Source organism: Oryzias melastigma, linkage group LG20 (assembly GCF_002922805.2).
Source record: "Oryzias melastigma strain HK-1 linkage group LG20, ASM292280v2, whole genome shotgun sequence".
NCBI classification, from domain to species: Eukaryota; Metazoa; Chordata; class Actinopteri; order Beloniformes; family Adrianichthyidae; genus Oryzias; species Oryzias melastigma.
This window is the reverse complement of record NC_050531.1, coordinates 17641382-17649023: the sequence shown is the minus strand read 5'-3', so window position 1 is coordinate 17649023 and position 7642 is coordinate 17641382. Positions and strand designations below refer to the sequence as shown.

Sequence of the window (7642 nt, the reverse complement as noted above, 5' to 3'; positions counted from 1 at the left end):
TTAATGCATTATTTGTTGATCTGGACATTAGTTGTGTTTGTTCTTGCAAATATGAACACTTAAATTAAATTGACTTTGTGTAGAATTTGTATTTTATTTTGTACTTCTTTTAAGCAAAAGAAGATGGATATGTTCCAGACCTTGAATGAGTAACCACAATGCGGTCATATTAGGGGTACACTCGACCAAAGTACCGACAGATCTCCATAGCATTTAATGGCAGTACCAATTGTAAATCTAAATTTGATGTGTAACATAACTGTGCAACGTGAACAATGGCAGGTATGCCAACATTCTGCTTGAGCTATAAACATTAAGGCAAAGCCAGCTTAGCATCCATTGACTGCAGTATAATCTCTGCTATGCTGACACTAAACAGAACTAGAGCAGATATGAGCTGATAAGCAGGGTGTGACAGAGCCCATGGAAGAGTATTGCACCGCCGGTCGGGTCTTGTCCCAATGACCCGTTTAGTGCGTTGCCTCATTTGCTCCTTTATTCCCTGAATGGACAAACATCCTGCCACCTTTGTCTGATCAGGTTACCACCAAAGTGATTCCGCTTTAGAGATGGAGAGGAAACAAGGAGGTTGTTGTACCGCACACGCAACCTAAGCCCTGATGACAGCTCTTCTGGATTGTCTGATCCTGTCCAAGACCGCATGAACACTAGCTGGCAACCCTGTGAGCAACTCGGGGAGAAGAGGAGTGTGGGAACGCAGACAAAAGGGAGAGCATGTGCCTGTATGTGTGTGTTTTATGACTGTTGCATTAGCTCTGGCAAGTGTTGCTGTTCCCACCGGGGGGCCAATGTAACTGGCAGTACATCTGTCAGCTGATTAATAACACACATAGACCTCGTGGCGCAACGGTAGCGCGTCTGACTCCAGATCAGAAGGTTGCGTGTTCAAATCACGTCGGGGTCAATTCCTTTTCAGGACACAGCAGACAAGGTGATAGACAGAAAGTCTTTGTCAAGTTGTGTTTTCGAGTGATGCTGGTTTCTAGCACAGTTGATAGGACAAATAACTACTGGTTATCTACTAGTGTCATCAAGAAGCTTTGTGAACTAAGAGGTTAAGTAAGAGGTGACGAAAACAATAGAAATTGCTCAACAAAAGTCCCACAGATGAACAATGCTGCCTGTCTTTCTTGGGTATTGCTTAAATATTGTTTTGTGTTTGCTGTCCTCTTTAAAGACACATTTTTTCACTATCCAATGTCTTTAAAAGTGGCCAATGTTGAATGTCTTAATTGCCATATTTGATCATTAAATTAAAAGTATATGGTTTTTAATCTTTCACTATAAAAATCCAAATGAATTGATGTTTTGGTTTATTTGACCACAAATATTTTTTTTTCATATCAAAACCAATTCAGAGACTTAAAATAATTACAGGTATTATATCAGTCTGCAACTACATCTGAAACCAGTCTAAAGCCAGTACAGACTTGTCGTCTTTGCGTGTCTCAGATTGAATAAACTTTAGCTGAAGTTGCCGGTTCATTTCAAAAATGAAAAGAAGACAATCGTTTCAGATTTACAGTCACAAAGTTGTGTTTGCTGTTAGCTAGGAACAGATTTCAAAAAGGCCCACTTCAGTGAATCATATGCTTATTGAAATGATCAATAGTCTGGGCCATCATTGGGCAGGTCAGTCAATGGGGATGGTTCTTAATATGGTTAAATTTAAGGGTCACATTGCACAATCAGAATCTTTCATTTGCATTAAACATAATTCAGACATATTGTAATTCTAAAACTATGTAGACTCATAAAACAATCCAAAATATTTCTGTAAATAAAGGCAAGTTTAAAGCATCCATTCATGCTCAATACTGACATAACTACTCTAAACAGAGGACTTTGAACCACTTTTTCCTAGTGAAAGACAGGAATGCTGAGGAAAGCCTTGGGCAACCACCCAAATGACCACACACCACAACCATACTTGGCTCCTGTAAGGTATCATTCTGTCCCACCAGACTTCTGTTCACGTAGTGCTAAAAATGATTAATCATACACTGAAGCTTGGTAAAAATTATTTACATTTACAACAGTGCATTTTTGTTTGATCTTTCCTGTCATCTAGAACACCATTGTTTTGTTTTTTTGTTTTTTTGTTTTTTTTGTAGCTGGAGCTGACCTACAAAATAAAACTAATTCTACTTTTCCCCTGAGCAAGAAGGATTGTGGGAATTACTGGGTAAACGTTTCATCTAATAAACTAAAATCTCTACAGCCAGAACAGTTAGCATAAAGCTTTATGGGGACTTAATTAATGGGAAGCTTCGAGCTGTGAGACTGAGAAGAAGCCAAAAGTATGAGCCACAACGGTAACGCTGCCAAGTGTGCCAGATGCAATTGTCTGCATTGATCCGACATGCAGGTACATTTCCTGGGAGGTGTGTCGGGATATAAACACGAGCTGGGAAAAATAATTGGCTGTTAGTCTTTTTTTAAAAAACAGGTTTGTTCATAATCCCCAAACTTTATAAAAACTCCAAACAATAAAGTGTAAAAAAAAGAACAAACCATGCAGTTTGGAGAAGACCTCCAAACTAGACCAGAGAGCTTTTTCTTTAGGAATGTTAAGTGTTCCTGTGAATTATTGGGGGCTACCCGGTAGTTCTACGTCTTAACCTCCCACTTTTAGAGTTTACAGCTCAAGAATGGTTGTGATTTATTGAGCCGGTGCTCTCCCCTTTGAGTCATTGACAATGATGTCACAAGTGTTTACGATCTGTTGTGTGGACATACAAACAGCTCCTTTGCTACTTCACCAAAACATTCATTGTTACTGAGAGGAGAAAGCAGGAAAAAAAGGCAAAATTGGTTAAGAGGAAGGCAGCAAAATACTTGAAGTTATAAGATTTAACATCAGGAGTCTGTTGGCTTTAATGTTGGTTTACAGAGGGAAGTTTTTTATTAGTATTCTTTGGAGACAGACAAAGTCACCTTAAGGGCTTGTGGATTATTGATTGCATGTTGCTCAATGCATCTACAGCCTTCAGAGAAATATGACACCCTGCTGCTGCTGCTGCACTAGTGCTGGCAGCCATGTTCTCACTAGTGACCTGCTGCAAACAATTATCCATAGGTGAATATCAAGCAGGGAAACATACCACGGCATTTCATTGGACGCTCAAAAGCCACATTTAATGTTGCCCAATAACTTTAACAGCCGTGTGTAAACTGTGCGAACAAGATCTTCACAGGTTAAACGCTTTTAGGAGTCTCAGACACATAATTGGGTGGTACCAAACTTTATGATGTTGTCGGGGGGGAGAAACAGTTTTTGCACTCGTCTACCATCATAGAACAAAGAACATGGAGGTGACCCATGAGGACTGAAACAGAGACGGGAGGAGTGATAGGTAAAACAGTCTTTATCATTAATGTCTTAGTCATTTGCTTCCAGAGCCAAGGTTGACTCATATGGGTGCTGCAGGTTTTTTGGGTTGTCCAGGCCCGTAAAAAAGATCGTAGTGAGGAGTGACTGGTTAAAGGCGAATACCCATGAGAAGAGCAGGTGCAATTCCCTTAAGGTTTCTTGAAAATAGGACGATTGTCGTATCTGTGCTGAGTATATCGTGAAGTATTTATGTGGTACCCTTATGCCACTCTCGAGTCGTTAGTAAGTTGGGAGTACTGGCCCTACATCCTTGGGGTGTGCTTGCGATACGTGCTGGCCTATAGGATGTCCACACAAACTACACTCTGATTGTATAATTTGCTCATTTTTAACAGCTGGGAGCACACACTTATCACTTGAACAGCCCTGACAGGCTCATGGTGCAGTCTGCAGAATTTGAGGGGTTGAAAAAAGGAAATGTCCATACAACATACCATGTTTCACCAACTTCACCCTTACGTCTCTCTTTTTGTCTTGTATTAGTGTTCTCTACTACCTGTAGGTCACGGCATAACCATAGGAAAATATGCGCATGAACATGTTCTCTCTACAGGCTAACCAAGACCTTGCTATTTCGCAAAGGTTACCTGCGTGCCTCGTACAGGTTCCCCCTTTTTTTGCCCGATGATCCCGTATCTAGTCATAAGGGCAGGTCTAACTAAGGCTTAGAGTCAAGTTCCTACCATCTGTTTTCAAATATGATAGAGTTCCTCAATAGGCTACTAGAGGAGGTTCTGTGAATGGCATGTGAAAGTACCAATAAGTGAACCCAACAAAGTTTTAAAATTGACTTTGTCCCATTCAACTACTGTTTTCACTGTTAAGGTGTAAACTCCAGTCAACACACTCATCCAAAGTCGGGCTTCATTTTTCCTAAGTAGAACCCAGGGGGTGACGTCTAACTGTTCCCCTTAGTTGTCTGCCTTCTGTTTTCAGTGATTCTACTTTCCTCATGTTCACACAACGTCTCAGTAGTTAAGTGACTCAGCTGGTTTCTGTTAGTTAATCACCCTCAGTCAGCATGCGTGGTGACAACTCTCAATCCTTAGGAATCTCAAATCCGTCAACTGTTAAAAGCTCAAGCTAATGATATTTCTCAGTAATTCGTCAGTAATGCCGAATGTGTCACAAAGTCATCTTCACAGTCATCGTTCCTCTTCTGTGATCTGCTTCAGTTAATGATTAGTTGTCTAAGAACCAAGTGTTATTCAAGACCGCAACTAGAAGCTCTATGAGTGAGGACTACATAGAGAGCTGAGCATCTGGTCTGCATAAAAACAGCAGAGTGTGCACACTTGGGTGTGTACTTACTTGTGAGGACCATTTAGCCACGTCTTCTGTGAGGTTCAAGACTTGCTTTCAAGATTAGGCTTAATATCCAGTAAATAAAGGCTAGGGTGAGGTAGTCAGATTTATAGTAATTGCAGTATATACCAATAGAAATCCCTAAATATGAAGGGAACACTGACGTACATGTGTCTGTGCTCAACCACATGATAGTGAGAAAATCCCATAAAGTCCTCAAAGAAAAGTCTGATAATTCCACAAAATCCTCATTGAATCATTTGCAAATGTACTTTCAAGATATAATTTTTCCCAATAGATGTTTTGCTGCTTAAATGTCCCTGTTTTGAAACCGTTGACATGTTGGTTTGCATTCTGAAACTATACTCACACAGCCCAAGGAAACACGTTTTCAAGCAACCACATCCAATAAAAAGTCTATGCATAAAAACACATGTAGATGAACATCAAAATGCTTGCTTTTATGCATAGCAACCCAAGTTTTAACGACCGCTTTTGAACTCTATGTACAAAACCTGTGGCCATTAAATAGGGGTTAAAAGTTAAACCAGTTAAACTTTAACAAATCAGGGACCCAGATTTGGTAGTGACTATGGATTTGGTGAACCCAGACATGGCGATGACCCTGACAAAGTCTGGGTATGTTTTTCAAATAAAGATAAACCAAGAACACTTTCTAAACAAGATGGTAAACCATATCCGCTATTGCATGGATGCTTCCAATGAACCGAACTGTTGTCTAAATCCCCAAACTTGATCATCTTCAAAATTTCGCTGTAGGGTGGTCGACTCCTGACTCGAAGATTTCAGGCTCAATTTCCACCTTGCCCGCCCATGTGTCGAAGTGTCCTTGGGCAAGACACTGAACCCCACGTTGCCTCTGGTGGAATGTTGGCGCCAGTGTTTGGCAGTGGAGCCGCCACCAGTAGTGTGAATGTGTGTGTAAACGGGTGAATGGGTCTGTGACTGTAATGCGCTTTGGGTCTTCAATGAGAAGTGCTATAAAATTATACACCATTTACCATTTCGCACATAGCCTCTTCCCACTGAAGGTGGTGGATATGCACTAATAAACAGAAGAAAAAGAAAAAAGAGGAAGCCCTTCCCTGCTTGTCCAGAGTGAACACCAGGTTCTAAATGTGCCCTCAAGAATGCATATTTACTGTGTGTAAGTGAGCACACTTACAACATTAGATCACTTCTTAAAAATGTATTTGTTGTGGAAATCTGGACATTAAACAACTTCTCCATAATTGGAAGAAATAGGACATATACTTGCACACGGTTTGCCTTTGGCTTTAGTAAAATACACAACACACAATGAAAAAAAAAACATTGTTTTCTTACATGAATTATAGTTACCATCCTTTTCTTAGCCTTGGGTTTTAATTCCCAGATGGACCTTCTAAGCAAGCCAAGAGAAACACAAAAAAACGGAACGTCAGGCTCTTGGGTCATGACTCATACGGCTCTTCCCCAGCCTGCAGATGTGGAGCACAAAGAGGTGGAGGGTGCTTCTGTTGCAGGAATCTGTAATTTATGTCTGACTGTGGAGTAAACAACAGCATTCACTCCTTTAAAAAGCAACACTTTGTTACAGCTTGTGCAAGTAAATTACATGCACTTGCCTCAGTTATGCAATTACAAAATCATCATAAGTTGACTGTTATGGCCAAAGCAATAAAAGTCAAATTCTATTTGAGATCATTTGTGTTTTGGCAGAGAAAGAAGGAGCAAAAGTTAGCCAGCTGCGCAAATGCTACTGAATACCTTTGTTTTACGGTAAAATAATATAAATGTCTTGATGTTCGACACTATTATTTCCCTCCCGGGCTTGATGAGTTTCACAGTATTTTCAATGAAAACTTTTTAAAATAAAACTACACATTTAATTCCCGTACTCAGAGTTATTTGTAGCATTCTATGACACATTGTAATTACTGGTAGCTTCTACAATTCATTTCCGACTGAAAATTTTCTGTTTTATCATCCCATTTTCAATTAAACCCTGCAACTAAATTCAGGTGCAGTTCATCAAGTGACCACTACAAGCTGGCTCCACATTCCAGTTAGCTGTTAATCAGTTCAGTGAAAAATTAAAAGAAAAAATGTTCACCAAGTACAAATATCCTTATTGTTTAGGTTCTAAAAATTAAATTACTTTAAGGGGGTGTGGTTTTTGACACAGGTTGACATAAAACACTCAACTCTGAAACAAAAACACTACCTATGATGCGAATCATGACATTATGCAAATGGCCTGAGTCTCTTTTGACATCAGTCAATGGTTTGTTGTGAGTTGATTTGAAGGCTATTTTTAGCTCCAATTTTACTGGCAACCCCAGAACCCTCCCCTTCCACCTTCCATTCCCAAATTTGACAAAAATCAGGAAAACAATTTTCAAGTATTAGTTTTCCGAAGCTTTTCTAATATTTATTGCTTTAGTATCCATCAATACTTTTTCTTCAATCTTTGTTTTGTTACCCCTTGTCTCCAGTTCTGATGTACTCTCGTATGATATGCTGATATGTCTAATGGTTTAGTCCTGCCCTTATAGCAGATGTAGTTATACACCTTGATACAAGATATCCATGGATGCAAAACTGTGCAGACGGTGCAAGAGGCCGGTAGTGCATTTCACGTGATAAGTGCATAATAAGTCACCTATACAAGTTTGCCCATTTTTCACCTGCAGACAATCTGTATCCACCTGAAGGGACAGTTTTGACTAAGTCTTTGCAAAAACTAGAGTGTGGTATAAGGGCACATAACAACTGTACTTCTATTTTCAATTGGCCTCAAGGAAACTGAAAGACACAACTGTCTCCCCTTCAGATGCAGCCGGTCCTATTTACAACCCTCCAAGGGCCCAGACAACCCAAAAACCTGAAGCACTCGTACAGGTCAACCTGCTGAACCCC

The 7642-nt window shown here is 40.0% G+C and overlaps 1 protein-coding gene and 1 non-coding gene across 3 annotated transcripts in view; one reads left to right on the top strand and one right to left on the bottom strand.

The window, feature by feature from the left end:
• LOC112151407 (partitioning defective 3 homolog) overlaps positions 1–7642 on the bottom strand; it is a 438282-nt gene that overhangs the window by 402621 nt on the left and 28019 nt on the right. The window lies entirely within an intron of this gene.
• On the top strand, positions 854–925 carry trnaw-cca. The gene has a single exon. It is a non-coding gene; the product is annotated as a tRNA-Trp (tRNA).